The sequence below is a fragment of the Rattus norvegicus genome, chromosome 3 (assembly GCF_036323735.1).
Source record: "Rattus norvegicus strain BN/NHsdMcwi chromosome 3, GRCr8, whole genome shotgun sequence".
NCBI lineage: Eukaryota > Metazoa > Chordata > Mammalia > Rodentia > Muridae > Rattus > Rattus norvegicus.
In genome coordinates this window covers 82655944-82677832 of record NC_086021.1, presented here as the reverse complement: position 1 = coordinate 82677832, position 21889 = coordinate 82655944, and the positions used below count along the sequence as shown (strand labels likewise).

General features: G+C 42.0%; 2 long non-coding RNA genes across 3 annotated transcripts in view; both read right to left on the bottom strand.

Moving 5' to 3' along the window:
- LOC134486392 (uncharacterized) overlaps positions 1 to 21889 on the bottom strand; it is a 117898-nt gene that overhangs the window by 82123 nt on the left and 13886 nt on the right. The gene's annotated exons all lie outside the window — the stretch shown is intronic.
- LOC134486391 (uncharacterized) lies at positions 1199 to 7682 on the bottom strand. Its single transcript, XR_010065240.1, has 2 exons — positions 3419 to 7682; positions 1199 to 1835 (listed from the first exon to the last, which is right to left on the bottom strand). It is a non-coding gene; the product is annotated as an uncharacterized LOC134486391 (long non-coding RNA).

Sequence of the window (21889 nt, the reverse complement as noted above, 5' to 3'; positions counted from 1 at the left end):
TGGACAAATTTAAAAGTCATTGCAGTAAGTGCTGCAAGTGAGCCAAGGAAAAACAATTGTATAGGATGTTGTGGAAGACTGGCCCCTGCCTGTGACACGGCCATTTCCCTCTGTAACTATCAGTGGCTGTGGTTACCAATGGAGACCTACACAGATTTGGGTCTATTCGCTTTCTAGTATGGATGGGGAGGTGGTTCCCATGTCCCTGTTTCTCCTCAAGGATTTATATCCAGTTAACAGCTGCTAGGAGGGGCGTCACGAGAACCCCCATATTTATGCAATTAATGGTTGCTGGGGCTGGAGAGACAGAGTATATGTATGTGTTTAGCCTCCATAAGTTGCCTATTTCCTGTAAGTAACCCAAACTAAGCTCATTTGTTTACCAACTATACTTGGGTGAATCATTACACTGTTTCTGTTGCCAGTGTCATGTCTACAGTGAGTTAGATGTTTGTTCATCTCTCGGGAAGATTTCTCACAGCAGAGGATACTCAGAACCCAAGTGAGGCTAAAAAATATAAATTATAAGGGCACCAAGCTCTATCATGATATGAGTCCCTGAGGCCGCCTACATGTAAGGGAACATGGAGGATAAGAATGAAGTCACCCTTATGTGTAATAGAATGTCTCCACAACATTCATCAGAAACCATAGGTGACCAAGTCATATGTTACAACCTTTTCAAAAATGTCAAGAAGGTATTCAATATAATAGAAGGCATTCGCTGACAGCCCTGAGCTGTGCCATGTCACTGGGCGTCACAATTGATAACTGTAAGCAGCGTTGGTAGTTAATTCATCTGTCCTCCATCTTTCTGGAATTTAGCCCACGTGTTTGCAGGATGGAAAGCCCAGGTCAAGGTGAGTTCTCTTTGAGCTGGTACAGAAGTTTCCAGTTGACCTCTTTTTTTTTAACCTTAAATTTACTTATGTATAGGTTTGTTTTGTCTACATGTCTGTCTGTGAACCAGGTGTGTGCAGTACCCACAGAAGCCACAAAAGGATGTCAGGTTACCTAGGACTGGACCTAAAGACAGTTGGGGGCTGCTATGTGGGTGCTGAGAATCAAACCTGGTCCTCTGGAAGAGCAAGCCATCTCTCCAGCCTTTCAGAATCTCTTTAGCTATGTTGACTTTGACGGGCTGACATCTGTCCTAGTTTGCTTTCTATTGCTTTGATAAACACCATGACACAAACACTTAGGAAGGAGAGCATTTATTTCATCATCTTATAGCATCATCTTATAGCTTACAGTCCATCGTGATGGGAAGTCAGGACAGGAACTCAAAGCAGGAACCTGGAGGCAGGAACCGAAGCAGGAAGCATAGGGACTGTTTTCTGGTTCAAGCCCCATGGCTTGCTTGTTCAGCCTGACCCTTTTTATACAACTTATGGCCATCTGCCCAAAGGTAGCATTGTCCACAGTGAATTGGGCCCTCCCAGGTTGAAAATAACTCAAGAAAATGCCCCACAGACTTGCCCAAGGCCGGTCTGATGGAGGCATTTCTCAGACGAGGTTCCCTCTTCTCAGAAGACTCCAGCTTGTATCACACTGACCAAAAAGCCAAAGAACCAACACAGCATCTTAGGGAAGCAGGTGGTTTAGAGAGAGCCCTGTAGATCTGGAACTTGTAGGTAACAAGACCTGGAGACGTACTTATGGAAGTCATGGGACAAATGATACCATCTCCAGACGCCACTGTGCAAAATGTAGGTCACAAGCAGAGGAGGTAGGAGAGAAACCAGAATGACAAAGTCCTCAGTAAGGCAGGAAGAGATAGGACAACCGAACAAGCAGATAAAAGGAGAACCAAAGGAATTCCTGAGTGTGCCGGCCTGCAGAGAGAGGGGGAAATCAGAGGTTAAGTCACTAGGCTTGGTAATGAAGAGAACATCAATGACTCAAAACCAGTCATTTCAGTAGTGTAAGGATCAAAACCCAATGGCAAAAGGAGTGTGGAGCTAGCAAACCAATGTCTCCTCTAGAGCCATTTGCTGTGAATTTGCAGAAAATTAACTGCATGGTGGCAGGGAATTCAGTATACAGCCACGTGTGTTATCCTGTTAGGTTGTATGACCTCCAAACTCAATTCAACATGCTCTAGTCAAGTTGTTATGACTTATTTCTGCCTGGCTCCCAGGTCTTCGAAACAGTCTTCCCTTATATATTGTTTCCTTTCTCTCTGCTTTAAGTTTCTTGGTCATTATAGACACAGAAACTGCAATTGTCTAATTCAGGTCAGCTCCAGATTCCAATGAAACAGAGTTCTCTCCTTCCAAGAATTTTGAACTGTACCAAATTGTATTCTGTAGTGGATTTTCGAGACTGGGCCTGGGTGTCTCATGTTGTAAGTGGGGGAGCCGGGGCGTGCTTCAGTGATGGATCCCAGAAAATAATTCAGCCGTCAGTGTTTTTACCGCCTGACAAAACACGTGTCTCTTCGTCAACGTCACCTCGATGTTTCAACAGTATCCTTGTCCCAGTGGTAGCTCCTTGTGTGAATCCAACAGATTTAAGAACTAAGAATGAGCACTAAGGACTGGGTGTTGAGTCACTTCACACCGCAGCCAAAGAGACTTCTGTGAACAGTCAACACACTTTTGCTAATATATTTAAGAATCTTTTGGCGAGTTGAGCTGAGCAGTGAGGGGTTTTCCATTTCAGATGGCAGAGCAGAAGATGCTTTTTCTCTTACACGTAAGGAGCCTTTCCCACAAAACTCTGAGATCTCAGAGTCTGAGGTAGAGTTTGAGTCTAACACGGTCTGAGCGGTTGAACCACACACGTCTTCCTCATTTGGTGGAAAGAATAAACAGACATGAGGGTGCCTGCCTCACTTCTGAGAAGAGAACACTTTTCCTCATCCTGATGAAGATCAGGAATCCTCATTGGTAATTAGGATTCTTGTTAACAGTTACCTGTCTCCTGAGTTACCCATCTGTCTCCATGTTGCCCTGGCAATGTCTACCTAAAACAGTTTTCTTTCTTCTCTGAGAATAGACAACACTTGCTATACCATATTGCCCTCTCTGGTCCTTGAACTAATAAAAGTCTCAATAGCATCTGTCAAATTAGCCTCTGATTACTCTGTTCACACCTTTAGAAGTACTGAGAATAAAGGACCACTGAACGCCCAGTTATAAATCGGACATTTAGACCACTTCTTCCAACATTCAAAGAGCATTGCAGATAAACGGTTATAAAGACTGCAAGAGGGGCTGGGGATTTAGCTCAGTGGTAGAGCGCTTACCTAGGAAGCGCAAGGCCCTGGGTTCGGTCCCCAGCTCCGAAAAAAAAAAGAACCAAAAAAAAAAAAAAAAAGACTGCAAGAACAGGGAAAGGGGGAGAGTGGTGTAGAACACTGGCTTCTGGACACGACATGCAGTTACACTCTCAAAGTCATAACAGCCATTCTTACCTGCACAAGGTAGGGCCAATAAGAATGCTTTTGTGGAAGCAGGGCTCATTAGTGGTTGATTGGGGAGGATAATGGATAGTCTTGTTTGTCATCTTGACAGCATTCAGGATCAACTAAAACACAAGGTGCTCGATGTTTCTGTGAAGGATTTTTTTTGATTAGATTATTTGAAGCAAAAAGAATCACCTTGAATCTGGGTGGCACTTTCTGGTGGCAGCCTGGATAAAAGGACACGGAAGAAGGAACTTTTCTTTCTGCATGCTTGTTCTCATTCTTCACGGCAAGTCCATCTGTCTATCCTGTTGCTGTATCAATGATACTGGAACCTACTCCTTTAGTATTCCCACACGGACTGAAGACTAGAATCTCCCCAGGAATCTTCCTGGACCGAGCAACTAACCGATTCCCCATCTTTCCAGTGTGGGACAGCCATTGCTGGAGTGCCCAGACTTTAAGCATCTTTAAGCCAATCTAATAAATCTGCTTTTTTTTTTATCAGTTCTGATTCTTTACAAAACCCTAACACAGGGAGGAAGGGAGGGAGGGAGAGATATTTTCATCAGTGGCATAGCCACTGGCAAGTTTCCATATTCTTGTAAACAAATGTTTATTGATGTTCCTGTAGACCCCTCCAGTGAAACTCATGGATGAGAAAGAGACAGACAGACAGACAGACACGAGAGAGAGAGAGAGAGAGAGAGAGAGAGAGAGAGAGAGAGAGAGAAAGGTGGGAGGGAAGGAAAATAAAAGAAGACTAGTTAGGATGAGGTAGGATGGGAATTAGTGAATGAAGGGGACAAAACACAGTAACAGACTGTAAATATATGAACATGATGTACACATTTCTATACACATGTGTAGAAAGGTCATTCAAAGGAAACATTGTTGCATAGATCGAGTTCTAGGTGTTTTTACCAACAGCTATGTTTCCAAGGGCTAAGTCTTAGATCTAAAGTGAGTGGACTTTATGAAAACCTGTTTTAGGAACCCATGGAGGAGTCCTTTGGAAAGTGAAAATATGGCTCCTGTTGAATAGTTGACACCATGACGGGCCTGTCCAAAATCCCTTGGAAATGTCATTTTAAATAGAAGATGGGAAAATGTCAAATTCCAATTATGGGAACTACACTAGGAGGCGACTTTACACTTTAAGGTAAAAAGTGGAAATTCAATATGAAAATCCAGGAGGGAAAAAATGTGCTCTTTCCAGCTATGCTTCTTGAAATGTTCTATAATGTCTAGACAGATGTGAGCTGGCCATAAGATTCTGTTTAACATCAATAGTTTAAGATGATGTTAAAAATCCAAGATGGGGTGTAACTCAAAGACTATAAATAAAACCTTCCAATTCACAAAATACACACTTTCCTGACAACTGTTAGGAAAATCACTACATTTGCTTATGGTATTTTCCACATCTGTAAAACGCTTTGCCAGGAAGGATATTAATAAGGGTGAGTCTTGCTGTGAGATAAAGCGCTTTGTGACAAGCAGTGGAAAACTGGAATTTTAAAATCAAAATTTTCCCTAGAAGGTAAATTAGTATCTCATTTGAGACTGGGTCAGTTTTATGTTGGCATAATCTAGAGATAGCTAAGTCAGAAATAAAGGGTCAGACCCATCGGGCAGATACAAAATGTTCAATTTGAAGTGCTTTCAATTGCGACATTGAAGGAATTTGTAAAGCTTGAGTTTTTTTTTTTCCACAAGAATAATAAAAGCCTTGAGTTATGTGGCAACATTCGACTCCAAAACCACCAAGTCACACCTACTGGCTCGTTGGCCAGATAGAAACAAATGGAATTCAGACTGATTCTCCTAGGCTCACAGATGGCTGGAGTGTGCGGGCCACAGCTCCTGTAAAAGCTGGAGAAGGGAAGCACAGATGTTTATCCCCCCAATGAGAAAGCACAGGCTTCCCAGGGGGACACGCTCAGTCAGAACACAGGGTGTCAAGTGGCTTCAAGGAAACCTGCTTTCAGAGGTAAAGCAAGAACTTCCTGATTGGATACTGAAATCCTTACTCAAACGATTTTATAAGTATGGCAGCCATGGAGTTTAGGAAAGGGTGGGAAAGTAGGCAGAGTTAGGGCCTGGGATACAACTCAGTTGTAGTCTGCATGAGGCCCTGGATCTGATCCATGGTACAACAACAGAGAGGGGGAGGGGAGGGGGAGAGGGGAGAGGGGAAGGGAGAGGGAGAGAGAGGTAGGTGGTTTCTTTCTTTCCTCTTCCTGCTCTTCCTACTCAGGAGAAATAAAGAAAGAATAAAGAGAGGGAGGAAAAAGGAAGTCAGACTTAGTAACCGATGAAAAGGTTTATTTATTTATTTTTAACATTCTGGAATCTTCTATGAAAAGATATGTCAATATAGAAATGAACTCTTTCGTGTATTCCAAATGGCTTCTGTGATGAGCAGGGAAAAGGCTCCAGATGATGACAGCTAAAGGCCTTCCAGGGTCCGCTGAGCATTTTGAAGTATAAGCCAGATAAACAGTCCTGTGGGTTTTGATTTGCGCTTTTCGGTATGCACAGTGGAGAGTGGGCGGGTGACATTTCATAGATATTTTTGTATCACTTTACAGTTCTCCACTTTAAATGAGAGAGAAATCTGAAAAACTTGTGTGTAACCCAAATTGTGGATTTTGAAATATCCTCATGGAGTTGGTTGAATAAAGGGTACAAGCAAGCGTTGTTTCTTAGCATCAGCCTCGGCCCAGCCTCTGTGAATGTCTCACTGGGTTTGAATAAAGCTAGGTCCAGGTAACTTATTACAGCCAATACTTATATAGCTATTTCACTTTTCAGGCAAGGTAAAATTGCTAATTACTTCTTTCAATTTTTCTCTGAGGGTGAGTGGCTTCCATCACAAGTCCAGTGTTATTTCTACATAAGATTAACTGAACCAGCCACTGACTCAAATGAAAACTAATTATTACTTTCCTGCCCTGATCTAGGGTATTAGAACATATAATTAGGTGAACTCAAAATTATCCCAAATTACCTGAGAAACTGGATTTCTGGCATTGGTAACATCCTGATGTTCATTCTTCCCCAGAAAAGTGTATGGGAGTATCAGGCAGGAAATGTTTAAAGTTTGTGGAAGTCCACAGGAATATTAACTGGAAACTATGTTACCAGCAACTAATTATGGCTACTTTCAGTGTTTCTATGGCTTACAAACATTTACATTTGCATATGGTTGAAAACTTCAAAAGAGAAATACATTTTGTGATATGTTTAAAATTATATGGAATGCTTTAATAGGATAGTTATATTCCTGCGTTTATATAATCTATAGTTACTTTCGTATTACAAAAGCACCAATGAGTGGTTTTAATAGAAACTGTATGACTTGTATTTAAAGTATTTATTATCTGGCTTTTTATTTAAAAAGATTGCTGACATCTTGTATTTAACCTATGAGGTGATATGTATCCCAGCAATGGAGCCTAGCATTGGAAAATAATGTCCACTTGATTTAAGTGAAGTGCCAAAATATCACAAAGTTACTGAACATAGGAATAATGTATACATTCTATAAACATATAAGAATAAATTAGTCACATCAAGATGACAAACAAGTGATTTTAAAAAGAAATGTATTTTATTTAAATTTTTTCATTTAACATTCTTTGACACAGAGAATATGGAGACCAATGACCTCCATGACCTCTAGGCTTCTCCCCCTGAGCTCAAGGTTAGCGGTAAGGCAGCTTTCCCCAAATATAGTCCAAGGGGAAGCTGAATCCAATGAGTAGTTGGTATAATCCAGCCCCATGACTTCCCAGTGAACTAAATAACAATATAACTTTTACCTTGCAGAGACTGGGTCCTGTTTGGACCAACACCAGAGTTCACCACAGGAAAGACAAGAATCTACAAGTTCAGCAGACCCTGACAGTGGCCCACTGCTGGGAGACCCAAACATTTAAGGACCAAGTTGCTTTAATACTTCATCTTCTTTCTTCCTCCTCTCCCCTCTTCCCCCTCCACCTCTTCTCTTTTTTCCTCCTATACTCCCCATTTTCTCTTCCTACTGTACTTTGGATAGTATTTGACTGTGCCTTATTTAAAGCTTTTATGTGCTTTCATATTGTAGCTATCAAATTTTCTTTGTTTTTTTCATGATCAAGAAATCTTTCTTTCTTTCTTTCTTTCTTTCTTTCTTTCTTTCTTTCTTTCTTTTTTGTTTGTTTTCCTACTCACACTCTTGCCCCCCCCCCCCCGATTTTGAGACAAGCTTTCTTTGTGTAGCCTTGGGTGTTCTGGACCAGCCTTGGGTGCTCTGTAGACCAGGAGATGTGTCTGCCTTTACCTCCTGGTGCTGGGATTAGAGGTGTGTGCCTCCACCATCTATCTAGCTTTCATCTAAAAAAAAAAAAATAGCAGTCTGTCTCTTCTTTTCCTTTTATTATTTTATTAACTCTATTTCCTCTCTTTACCATACCCTCTTCTGTACTTTCATTCATTTACTGTTTTTCACGAAATCTGAATGACTTTTCACCTCATATAACAGTGTGTGTTAATTTTGCCAGTTTCTGGTGTATAGGTATTGGCAATATATTTGTGGGATTTATTTAATTTTAAATGTGTTTCTTTATCTTGTTTGGCTTGGTGGTGGTGGTGTTATAGAGCAGTCTGTCATTTCTTCTTGACTTTTGAGTGGTTGAGTCCTCAAGCTGAGGCTGCTCATTACGAAGACTCTCAAATAAACCTGGAAGGGCCATCCAAGTCAACAGATATACAAATTGCAATTGCAACACCACAAAAGCTATGAAAAGTCTAGGTTATTATAAGTCCTCCAAATAATCAAAATCCTTTGACTATTGTGGTGGTTTAAATACACTTGGCCTAAGAAGTGGCACTATTGGGAGGTGTGGCCTATTTGGAGTGGGTGTGACCTTGTTGGAGGAAGTGTGTCACTGTGTAGGCAGGCTTTCAGGTCTCCTCGTGTACAAACTCCGCCCAGTGGGAAAGAGGCTACCTTTTCAGATCAAGATGTAGAACTCTTGGCTCCTCTAGCACCAAGTCTGCCTGCATAATTCCATACTTCCCACCATGATGACAATGGACTGAACCTCTGACACTGTAAGCCAGCCCCAGTAAATGTTTGCTTTTATAAGAGCTGCCTTGGTCATGGTCTCCTCATAGCAATGAAACCCTAACTAACTGCTGAATTCAAAGATACTGGTTCAAAGAGGGATAAACTGAGAAGCAGCTTTCATAGGGTGACTAATGAACATGACCAGTGACCTCCAAGGGATTGACTACAAGCAAGCAGATGACGATGTAAGGAAGCCAACCTAAGATCCAAAGAGCATGCATGCCACCAGCATAGATGAAACACATGCACTCAAAAGAAAAATAACAACAACAAAACTGGAAAAGTCTAAAAAAAAAAGCTGGATAAATTCCTAGGCCCATAAGAGCTACCAAAATAGAATTAACAGGACATTGGAAAACTTAAATAAAACCAGAATAAACAACAAGATTTAAACAGTGGCAAAGAGGCTCCAAACAAAGAAAATCCCAGGACAGATTGATTGCCAAATTATTTCAGACCTTTGAAGAACAGCTAACACTGATGTTCTTCAAATTATTCCACAAAATAGAAATCTATGAAGCCAGTATTACCTTGGTACTCTGGACTATGTAGAGATATAGAACATACAAAATTAATCTCTCTCTCTCTACACACACACACACACACACACACACACACACACACACGTATATATTATATATACATACTATGGAGAGAGAAGGGAGAGAGAAACAGAGACAAGTAGAGCAGATGTTTATTGGAATGACTTACACCGGGCTATGGTCCTCATAATCCAACAACAACTGACTATAAAAGAAAATCCAAGAATTTAGTAGTTGCTCAGTCTACACGGCTGAATGTCTCAGCTGGCCTCAGTATCTGCTCAAATCCTGACGACGTAGGCTCTAATGCCAGTGAAGGAGCGGACTGGCCAGTGAGAGAGCAGGCAGGTGAAGAGCGAAAGCTTCCAGCAGAAAGTGTTCTTCAGATTAGATCTGTAATAAAGATCCAAAATAAAAGTGTGTCTTGCCCCCTCAAAGATCTAGATTTGAAGTAGGTCTTCCCACTTCAAATTAGGCAGAAATCTCTTGCAGGAGTGCTCTCTGTTTTGGGGATTTGGTTAATTCCAGATGTAGTCAAGTTGACAACCAAGAATAGCCATCGCGGTACCCAAACAAGGTAAGTACACAACAGTAAGAACTGTAGACCTCTCCCCGTTGAACACAGGTGTAAGAATGGAACCGTGTAGGACATGAACAGACCCAGCAACAGACAAAACAGAATCGTATCAATAGATCTGGAAAAGACGACAAAGTTCATCACTCCATCATGATAAAAGCTCTGGAGAAATGAGGGATGGAGGGAACACACCTCAACATAGTAAGAGTCTGTATATGACATTTCTACAGCCAACATGTCTAAATGGGGAGAAAACTGAAATGGTTGTCTCTAAAAATAAGAAACACTAGAAGGGCATTCACTCCATTCTTTTTCAGTAGAGTTCTCAAAGCCTTTGAAAAATAAAGCAAGAGAAAGAAAAAAAAAGAAAGAAAGAAAATCTAACCCTTTGTATGGATAACATGATCCTATGCTAAAGGACCCTGAACACTCCAACAGAAAATTCCTAGGTCTGATAAACACTCTCATCGAAGTAACAGGTCATAAAATTAACATACAAAAATCAGCAGCTTTCTGTCATAGCAATACCAGTCTCACTAGAAAGAAATCATTTAAAAATTCCCACTGACTGCTGCTTACAACAACAACAAAAGCCCTAAAACAAGCCCAGCTAAGAAGAGGAAATTCTTAAAACTCAAAGAAGTCAAAGAAAGTAGGAAGATGGAAAGACCTCCCATGCTCATAGACAGACAGCAGCTATTATAAAACATCGGGGTGGAGATTACTCAAAAACAAAGAGAAAAAAAACAAAAAATTAAAAATAGCAGTACCTACCCCATATGAAATAGTCAAATCAATATACCACCGAGATGTCCGAATAGCCATACCTGTTATTGCATTGTTCACAAGAGTCAAGATGTGGACCCACCATATGACTAGGACCAGAATGGATAAAGAAAGTGTGGTACACACAGACGAAGGAATATTATTCTCCTGTAAATAAGAGTAAGAGTACATTTACAGGGGAACGGATGAGAGTGGAGATCATATTTGGCAAAGCAAGCTAAGATAGACATATATTACCTATTTTCCTCACATGCAGTCTATACTTCAAACTATGCTATATATTTGTAGAAGACGCATAGAAGTAGGAGCAGAGTATGGAAAGAAAAGATCTGAAGAGGAGAAGACAAAGGAAACAAGGAAGATAAAAGACAAAATATCATGCATTTTTACATATGAAAATATACATTTGCTGAGCAGGGCCTGCAGGGGCCCACCCCAGGTCCTCTGCACGTTCATTATGGCTTCCAGTTTGATGGTTTTGTGGGACTCCTGAGTGTGTGAATGAGTGTCTGATGCTCGTGGATTCTCTTTTTGCTATTTTCTTTCTGTTGTTTTGTCTTGTCCATCTTTGACGTGACGGTTTTTGTCTGCTCTTACTGTATTTTATCTTGCTATATTTTTAAAAAATAAATGAATGAATATATGAGTGAATGAATGAAAGAAAATCTAGCCACCAGGGTAAAGGATAACCACTAAGTTGTCACTGATGCCTGCTGGGAGATGGAAAACCAGTTTTCTCCAGTGGAGTGTCACTGGGTATATGAACTACTCCAGGGCAGGCCTCATGTCCGGGAGTAATTAACTCACACATAATGGACTCTGCGGTCTTTTTTTTAATGTGCTTTTACTTGGTTACAGCTTGTCGGTATTGTCTGTTTTCTTTGGGGGAGGTGTTGTTTATTTTTATTGCTTTCTTGTTTTGGAGGGGGTTGTAGGTGTGTTGAATTGTTTGTTTTTTGAAAAAGAACATTTTTGAAAAAGAAATTGGGTGGTAGGGATGCAGAAAGGGGAAGGGGAAGAGCACGATTAAATTATATTTAAATTTAAATGCTGTTTTAAATAATAAAAATGTAATAAAAAAAGAAATACACATGTGAGAGGAAACTGGTACCAAAATGTGGCGAGGGATGGGAGAGCACATTGGTGGGTCCAAATATGAGCAATGATATATTTGTATGAAAACTGCTGTGATGAAATACATAGATTTATGCACAGAGAGAATCTACTTTAGAATAGAACAATAAAAGTAAGAATAGTTATCCTCCTTTGGTTTATTTTCTTCCAATGTTTCTTGCGTGTTTATGCATGTGCATATGTGTTTGGGGTGCTTATGTAAACGCATGTCCACATGGGTTTGGGTGCATATATGTGCAGTTACATGAAGAGGTCCAAGGTTTACTTTGGAAGTCTTCCTCCATATTTTTCTTTGCAGCAGGGTGTCTCAAGTGAACCCAGATCTCACTGATAGGACCATTACAGCTACACAGCTTGCTCTGGGGTACAGCATTACGATAGGACAACTACACCCCCAGGAATTTGGGGACTGACTTTCAGTCCTCATATTTTCATGGCCAATGCTTTACACACTGAGCCATCTCCTTTATGTAGCTATAAAATGTTGGTAAGCAATAACTTTTGGTTGTCTTAAGATTTCTTCTTTTTGTGGTGATAAGGCCCAGGTTTTGAGCTGCATAGATGACTGCATGATTGGAGACCAAGAGTCTGACATTCCCAGCTTCCCTTGCAGCTACAAGTGGCTGTTTGGCTGGTTTCAGTTCAAAGGACTCTCAGGACTCAGTCCTCAGCTATAGCACATGCATACTTTGCCTTTGTCCTCCATCTCTGTTCATACTGATGCCTGAAGCCCCAAATGGTTTCTGGATTCATCTCTGAGGCTGAGTCCCTCCAGAATTCAACACTGATGCATAGCGTCTGTTACTGCTCTGGCCCTGAACTGCCAAATGGACTTATGTTTAACAGAGAAGGAAGCTTCTATTTACTTTAACCCTGTTATTTACAAGTTTTTGTCACACATATTTAAACTTAATCTTAGGTATGTAGGCTTATGAATTTTGCTAAGTTCAGCCCTTTCACTTAACACAATATCATCTTTTATCACTAGGTAATCACTGTAGCCATAATTTTTAATGACTGTTTACAACCTCATCTCATAAATGTGTTTCAATGTGTATAAACAACTTGTAGTCATTTGATGTTTTACTTAAACTTGATTCATTCATTTAGCTCTAAAAGTATTCTGTATTGAATGTGCCTATTACTACTTGAAAAGCTATATCAAGTATTTTTTCCTATCTATTTATGACACCATTCAATAATCTTTGTATCTCTTTCACTCATTTTTTAATCCCTTCTAGTACTGACTTTATCCTGTTTAAAATTCTTATAGAGTTGATTCCTGAGTAACTCACTGTATTCAATTAACTTCCATATTATGCCAGTATTCAGTTTATTTTACTTATGATACCCATGAAATGACCTGAGGGCAAATATACTAAAATATTTATAACTCAATTTTTAAACTCTGACCAGTCTATTTTACCCAGGTACTTTATAACTTCAGACTTCTTTCTACAGTTAGTCTGCCTTTGAAAAGCAATGCCCAAAACAGCAAGGTCTAACTGGTATTTTTGCCAAAGCCCCGTCAAATCCATTGTTTTATTTGAATCCTGAATTGTATTATTATGACGTCATTCAGATTAGCCACATTCAGCTTCTCGGTCTCCTCAAATTCAAAACCATAGGATTTCTAAAAAGAACTTAAGACTTTGCTTCACCGAAATTGTTCTGCAATGCTCCTGAGGAGACAGCTGTCAACTCTGTTGGCTACAGCCCCAGTGCTGGCTTGTGCTTGCGGACAGGGTTCTGCAGTCAGGTCAGAGCCGTTAGCCTCGTGCTAACTATGGTTGCAGCTGTCTTCAGTCATGCCGAGCATGGTCCGGCACCGTCATCCATCAGAGCACATCTCTGTGCCTGCTTTAAAAGCAGATCCCTGTAAAGTAGGACAAGTAACTGAAGCTTTGTAATCGTTCAGCATGGGGCCTCAACTCTCATCTTAACTCGATGGGATGCACCTGGGAGAGGCAAGAAGTGTTTGTAGGAACAATAAATCACAAGAGAGGCATTCTACAGACTTTTAGCTTTTGTTTCTGACAACAGAGTGATACACCACCCTCTGAGTTCAACTGGCTCCTCCGAGCAGAACTTCTTCTGTCCTTCAAATGATTTCTCTGCCGGTAAGGTTCAAGTGTGACTGGACAAAAATGCAAGCAATTCATAAGATAATGATTTTCTTTTTCAGGGAAGTGCCCACTAGACCAGCAGGAAGTTTTCTATAACTAAGTCACATCTGTACAGATGTTCCATATAAAGTTATAAAGAGGATTTAAAATGGAGATCTTCCAAGGTTAGGTACGCAGATAGCCTTCGTAAATCCCATACGAGTCAACTTTTATATCAAGGCAGTGTAAGACAGGAAAGGGAGCTTGGGGGCAGATAACAGCAGGATCGGGAAGAGGTCATCGAGGACGTCTGCTAAACAACCCTAGCTGAGGTCAGGCAGCTTGTACAAAAGATTTCATGGGGAAAACAGTTAAACCACACAGCAGAAAGGTCACGGAAAATGACTTTCCCAGTTTGGTGCCGTCGGAACACATTGCCACAAACACAGACACATGTGTGTGTGTGGGGGCAGTGGGGAGACACTTTCCATGCTAGTAAGTAAATTTCTACACAGTGGGGCTTCTCTGAGCCTTCAGTAGAACAAATAGACTGCTTGTCTCCAAGAAAGGCTCTAAACTGCAGCAATTTCTCAAATGTATTTGGCACCTAGTGGGGGATTCTATTTCCATCTCCTAGAATATAGAATATGGAATTGGAATATAGAATGTGGAATATAGAACATAGGATGTGGAATATAGAACATAGAATGTGGAATATAAAATATAGAATATAGAAGAGCACAGAAGTCCATGGTCATTCTGGCTTTAAGGCTAGCATAGAATGTGTGCCGAGAGAGAATAAATGCTTTCTCCTCTAGTGCACTTCAGGTAAGAAGTTTAGGTCTGAACTGCAGGGCCTCCATGAGGTATTAGCTGCTTGAATAGCCCTTGAACACCCGAAGAGAAAAACTTATCTGGAATCAGGGGGAAAGAACTGAAAATTCCATTATAAAGTTGTTAATTCATTCCATTTGTAAAACCACAGCATTTTAAAACCTGAGAAAGATCTGAAAAGAACCCCACTTTGGACAATTCTTGGACTTTACAATGAGAAAATTGAGTGGTTTGCCCGAGGTCATCCAATTAGTGGGAAGTCTAACGCAAGACAAGACCTAGTTGTGATAACGGTCCTATCGTGTTCTCGTAATCCCCATACAGCAGGCCAGTTAGGATTTTTTTTTATAGCACATAAAAGGAAAACATGAAAGGGTCTTCCTTTGCTAACCCTTCACCAAGCTCTCCTCTCAGAGATGACAGTTGCTGTTGCTTTTCACTTTGGGCGTAAATGTGCACTATTCAACTTTTGTTCCACGCTCTGCTTCCCCATCAACTTTAGTAAGGACTCAGTAAGCACTGACCATGTGCTGGCCTTGCACAGTCTGAGTCTGCTTTCAAAGAGCTCGGTTGGTGAAGGAGGTAGAGCAGAGTGCCACATCATAAACTTGTTAAGGCACTCAACAAGGAGCCCCGTGGCTTGAATTGTAAGAAATCAGGGGGTGAGGAAGAGACCGTCAAGAAGAAATTTTATTTTTGTTTATGTGTATGTGTCTGTGTGAGTGCAAACCACTTGTTTGCCCCTTAAGAGAAGAAGAGGGGTTCGATTCCCTGAACCCGTGATTGTGCGCAACCCATGGATGCTGAAAATCAAACGCATGTCCTCTGGAAGAGCAGTGAGTGCTCCTGACCACTGAACCATCTCTCTGGACCCTTAGATAAAAATCTTAAAACTCAAGGAGCAAAGCGGACAAATACCGATATGCCGTTGTTAAGAGCAGCAAGCAAAAGCACGGAGCAGCAAGGTGCGGTACATTCTGAGGCAGGGAGACAGGTTTAAGGGTACAGAGGCATCACTCTGGTACCCCTCGCTGAAGATACAGGGCCCACATGTTTACAAAAGCTCAAACTGGAAGTGACGTGGCGATGGGATTAGAATGAAAGAAGGGAGCCTAAGGGAATGGTCCAAAGTGTTGCATTAGCTGCATAACGTTACTCAAATCGCCCCTCCGCCGGCAGAACGCGTTCCTTGCCACCCGCCAAAACGCTCTGGATTCTCAAATGAGAGATGCACACATGCAGCCTTATTTTTAAAATCTCCCTAAGCGGCTCAACGGCTGGGCCACTCCCGAATTTCCACGTTGCTAACACCTCCCTTCCGATACTCCCGGATTATTACTTACTAAAATCTATATTCCATCTTTGCTACCCCAGACCCAACCTGGGGAGGGGACCCTGGGGTCGCTCTTCCGGAGCTCTTAATGGCTCTATGCGTTCTCTCCTGCAGCTCTCAAACCTTACCTTCCTGCTTTCCCAGCAAGGCAAGATGGAGATTCTCCTTCCTGTGGTTCCCTTGCCCGGGGAAATCTAAAGTCCCGCCTCTGTCGCTCTGCCCAATCATTGGCTGCTAGCAATTGTATTTACCAATTAGAGCCAACGGGGGGGGGTGGGGACTGAGCGTCTCGCCTGCATTTGTGAGAATTCCTGTGTGATCTTGGAACCCAATTAACATAAGCAATAGACCAAATCCACAACACCATGGAGTACGTGAGGAGAACCTGATGGGAATGGAAAAGGGTCAACAAGAACAGAAGCAAGGGACCTCTCCTTCAAAGACAGATGACTATAAGCCAGCACAGGAGATGAAAGTGAGCATGTAGACTATACTGGAGGCATTTTGGAGGTGATTTTCTAGGTATTTCTATAAGACTAGGGACTATGGGTACGGACAAGGTGAAGGACTGACGACGACCTCAGATTTCTAAATATTTGGTGGTATCCTGTTCTGAGTTATAGGCAGGGGAGGCACATGAGTAGCAGCAAAAATGTTTCAGACATGTTAAATGTGACATTCTGGAGAATGGCGAGTTGAGCGTTGGAGACGCAAATGTCAAGAGCGGAGAGACCAGGGAGGAAAATGTTACTACAGAAAGCCTCAACACGCTGCACAGCTACCGTATTTAAGGCATGGGACATGCACATTTTGCTCTGTAAAGGATACACAGAAAAAAAGACAAGGCTCAAAAGACATGCTGCTGAGGGCAGAAAAGAAAAAGACCCAAGAATAGTCCAAGATACAGACTTAAAATGGCAGCTGAAGGGTTATGGGATGGGTGGTCCAGCAACTTGGCGATGATAAAGGAACTGAGGATTAAAGAAAATGGGGACTGGAAAATACAAAAGGAAGAAGTAGTTCAGCGAGGAAGACTAGTGGTGGGTGGAGTCACAGTAACGAAAGCAAGAGAGGCAGGAAGCTGGGAACTTTTCCTCCTGAGAAGCCCATACTCTCCTGGATTGTAAGGTTTCTATTGAGAGGTCCAGTGCATTTGGCGTTGTAAGTTAGTTGATCTCCAAATGCTCGAATATGTTTTGGAGTCTGAATATTTCACTGGTCTTCCAGCCTTCTGTCTGTGGCATTTTTCTTCTGCTGGGTTGATCTAGCAGTGGTGATTCACACTCCATTTTTCACTTCGTTAGCTTGGTTCTTTTCACTCCCAACATTTCCATCTCTTTCCCCCCAAGATCTCAGTTCTTTGCCGACATTTCCCTCAGCGTTGCTCTCCTGCTGTCCTGTGTTGCTGACCGCCAGCAGTCTGTGATTTCTTTCCCTCACTGGTGGACTTGTTGACCGGTGCTGAGTATTTATTTTTAGGAGTGGTATTTGAACTCTGTCATTTCAACTATTTCAGGGTTTTGGATTCGGTACTTGAAGAGTCATGAGCTCTTGGAAGCAGCATAGTTCCTGGCCGTGAGCACTGTACTTTTGATATCTGTTCAAGAGTTTATTGGCGATCTTCTAAGTAAGCAGTAAACTCTTGAGCACTCTGTCCCCAGTGTCTCTCCAATAAGAGAAAAACAATCACAGTATAGCAGCAAATAGGATGAGATATAAAAATAAACAAAATAAATTGTACCCCCAATGACTATAGAGCAATCATAACAGCAGGAAAAGAAAGAAATAAAGAGAGAGAGAGAGAGAGAGAGAGAGAGAGAGAGAGAGAGGGAGAGAGAGAGAGAGAAAGAGAGAGAGAGAGAAAGAAAGAAAGAGAGAGAGAGAAAGAAAGACAATGTAGAATGTTGCCATGGCTCTTCTCGTCAGCCTGACTACATCTGGAACTAACTAAAACCCAAGCAGCTGGGTATACCTGTGTGGGATTTTCCTCTTACTTAAATCATCTGTAATAAAAGGGAAAATGTATAAGATCCACTTTTTAATGTGGATCTTTTGAAGTGAGAAATCCACCTTTAATGCAGGCCACACCATTTGCTAGCAGCCAATATAAAAGACACGGAGAAGGAAGCTTGCTCTCTCTTTGCCTGCTGCCCCTCCACCCCCCAGTCAAGCCTATTCCTTCACTGGCATTAGAGCCTACCTCTTCAGGATTCCAATGTAGTCCCAGGACCAGCTGAGACGTCCAGCTTTGTGGGCTAAATAACAACTGGATTCTTGGCCTTTTCATTGTTAGACAGCCATTGTTGGACTAGCAGTATCATAGCCTGTAAGCTACTTTAATAAATAATGTATATATGCATATATATTCACCTATATATTTGTTCTATAAATTCTATTCCAGAGAACTGTGACTACTATAATACAATAGTGTGCGCCAAAATTTTGAAATTAGTTCAAAAATATTAAATGCATTTAACAAGGAGAACATGGAAAGGAGAAACAAGGTTAAATAAAAGGAAAAAAGAGAAGAAAAAATGGAAAAGAACGTCATGAAGCAGGAAAGACATAAAAAAATTCATTCCGTAGAGAAAAATGTATAAAATTGTTAAATAGATAAATTAATTAGATAAATGTAAGAAACAATAAAAAATCAAAATATAAAACCATTTTTATAAGAATAACATTGGTTTTCTTTAAGACTGTGGCTCCTCAAGGGGAGCTCTCCTCCATTGCTGGTGGGAGTACAAACTTGTACAACCACTCTGAACATCAACTTGGTAGTTTCTCAGGAATTTGTGAATAGTTACACTTCAAGACCCACCTATACCACTCCTGAGTATATACCCAAAAGATGCTCCACCATATCCCAAGGACACGTGCTCCACTATGTTCATAGCAGCCTTATTTATAATAGCCAGAAGCTGGAAAGAACCTAGATGTCCCTCAACAGAGGAATGGATACAGAAAACGTGGTATATTTACCCAATGGAATATTACTCAGCTATCAAAAATGAGGACTTCATGAATTTTGCAGGCAAATGGAAGGAACTAGAAAATACCGTCCTGAGTGAGGTAACCCAGACACACAAAAGGGCATACATGATATGTACTCACTGATAAGTTGATATTAGCTCAAAAGCTTAGAATACTCACGATACAACTCATAGACCATAGGAAGTTTAACAAGAAGAAAGGCCAAAGTGTGGATGCTTCAATCCCACTTAGAAAGAGGAACAAAATAATCATGGGAGGCAGATGGAGGAAGGGACTTGGATGGGAAAGGGGAGGAGAAGGGGAAAGGAGCAGGATTAGGCATGGGGAGAGACAGGAGAAAAGTCCAGAGGGTCAGGACAATGAATAGAAATATGTACCAGGGTGGGTGGAAGGGGGGACCAGGGAAACCACTAGAAAGTCCCAGATGCCAAGGATGTGAGAGGTTCCCAGGACTCAGTGGGGATGACCTGAAGGGGTTAGCCAAAATGACTAAGAGTGGGGAGGTAAAGCCTGAAGAGACAACCTTCAGTAGATAGGCATGGCCCCCAGATGAGAGATGGGGCCACCCACCCATCTCAAAATTTTTAACCCAGAATTGTTCCTGTCTAAAAGAAATACAGAAACAGAAAATAGAGCAGAGACTGAAGAAAAAGTCATCCAGAGACTGCCCCACCTTGGGATCCATCCCATCTGCAGACACCAAACCCTGACACTATTGTGGATGCCAAGATGTGCTTGCAGACAGGAGCCTGGTATGGCTGTCCTCTGAGAGGCTCTGCCAGCACCTAAGACAGATGTAGATACTCACAGCCAACCATTGGACTGAGCCCGGGGAACCCAGTGGAAGAGTTAGGGGAAGAGCTGAAGGAGCTGAAGGAGATTGTAACCCCATAGGAAGAACAACAGTATCAACTAACTGAACCCCTCAGAGCTCCCAGAGACTCAACCACCAACCAAAGAACTAGACCCACACTCTAACCCCTGCCACATATGTAACTGATGTGCAGCTTGGTTTTCATGCAGGTCCCTCAACAACTGGAGCAATGTTTTCTCTAACTCTGTTGCCTGCCTGTAGATCCTGGTCCCCTAACTGGGCTATCTTGTCTGACCCCAAAGAGAAAGGATGTACCTAGTTCTGCAGTGACTTGAGGTGCCAGGGTGAGGGGTGTGGGTGGGAGGGGCCGTGGGGGGGGGACTACGATGAGAAGGGGGGCTGTGATCAAGATGTAAAGTGAATAAATGAATGGATGAATAAAAAAGAAAAGAATTCAGCCCATATTGTGTTGATCTCACTCCAGTGGATGGCCCTACACCCAGAAGTATACATGCAACACAAATTAAACTCTGCGGGTTAAGTAAAAAAAGCGAGAGAAACTCAAAGTTGTAGGTGGGGTAGGGAATGTGGGTGGAGTTAGGGGAGGAGTCTGGCTGAATATGATCCGCTTGTATTTTATGAAATTCCCAAAGACGTACTAAAAAAATATTATAAAATAAAATAGTAATTTCAAAAATACTATTACATGTACTGGGGGAGATATGCAGGGATATAAGGAAGGAAAGGCAAATAAAGAAAATCAAATTTAACAGTTTCTGGTTCTCTACGACTGGGCTCTGACACATCAGGCAGGGCTGGACGGTTAGATGATGTCGGAACCTTTCGTTCCTTACATTTAGCCAGCACTGAGAGTCTCTGATTCCAGATAGACCTTAGTCTCCTGTGCAGTAGCGTCCCTTCTTCGTATTCCAGGATCCCCTGCTGGCCACACTCAGATCTGCAGTCCCAAACTCCTTGGACACGCCCCCAAATTTGCAAAACCGGAGTTGACCAATGTGTAAACAGAAAGGTGCTTCTTGGACCTGTTGAGTGGAGGAGGCAAAGAAAGCACTGTTGGCTGTAATGGTGGAAGAGTCTTCATCTTTAAAACCAACCCTGGATGGAGGAAGCAGCTGAGGAAGTCAGTTAGTCAAATGGCGCTTTGAAGTTCTCAGTCCTGTCGCGGTAGACTGAAGCAGGTGAGCGGTTCCAGATGATGGGCTACTTGTTGACCTCAGGCTCAGCGCTATCAGTCAGCACGCATCCTCAGATGATGGACTAAACTTCTACCAGTAAGGACAGGGCTGTCACCTACATTACCCAACACGAACTTTTGCACATCAGCTTTCTCCCCTCCTGTGTCCACCTCCGGTATCAGTCTCTCAGAGAGTGTGGCAATTTGACCTCAGACTCAATGACTTGATTAGCCCAGTATTAAGTTCTCTCTCTCCCTCCCCCTCCTGCTCTCCGCCTTCCTCACGACAGACCTCTGAGTCATGAGGAATGTAAATAGATGAGCTCTCCACTGCTCACACATCATGGCAGAGGAGTCACCCAAACCCCCAGCTGGATGTGAATCTTGCAACGACTGTGCACTTGCGTGTGTAGCACTGTTGGTCTTTCAATTTTCTTCTGGAGAGGCTCCTGTGTGCCATTGCCCCCACTGTAGTTACCCACAGCTCAGTGTGTGTCTGCTTGGTCCTTTCCACAGGGTTGCTTGTCCTGTGTCTCCACCTGTGTCTTCCGCTGTCCTGTGGTCTCTGATGCTCTTTCAACTCTTTCTCTCTTTGAAACAGAGACAATTCTTTGTTGTCTTATTTTTTTTCCCTATGTGACACATAAGCAACTTCTAATTGCGATTTCACCTCAGTGCAATTTAAGGATGGGTTACTACCAGAAATATGGTCTTGAAAAAGAAGAGCAAATGATTTGTATCAGAAAGGTGTGTGTGTGTGTGTGTGTGTGTGTGTGTGTGTGTGTGTGTGTGTGTGAGAGAGAGAGAGAGAGAGAGAATTGGGGGGGGGACTTCATTGTAACCAGAATGTATCTAGTTTATCTTAAGCTAATATCAAAGAGTTGGGCACATTCCTGATTCCCCAGGGTCCACTGTACGCACCACACACCACTCTAAAGGTTTTATCTGTTTATGGTTTGCTGGAAAACTAAGTGGGAAAAACCGACTAGGGTTATTCTGATACAGTCATGGCAGTTGTGGCATTTGCAACTCAAGATGACTGTAGTCATG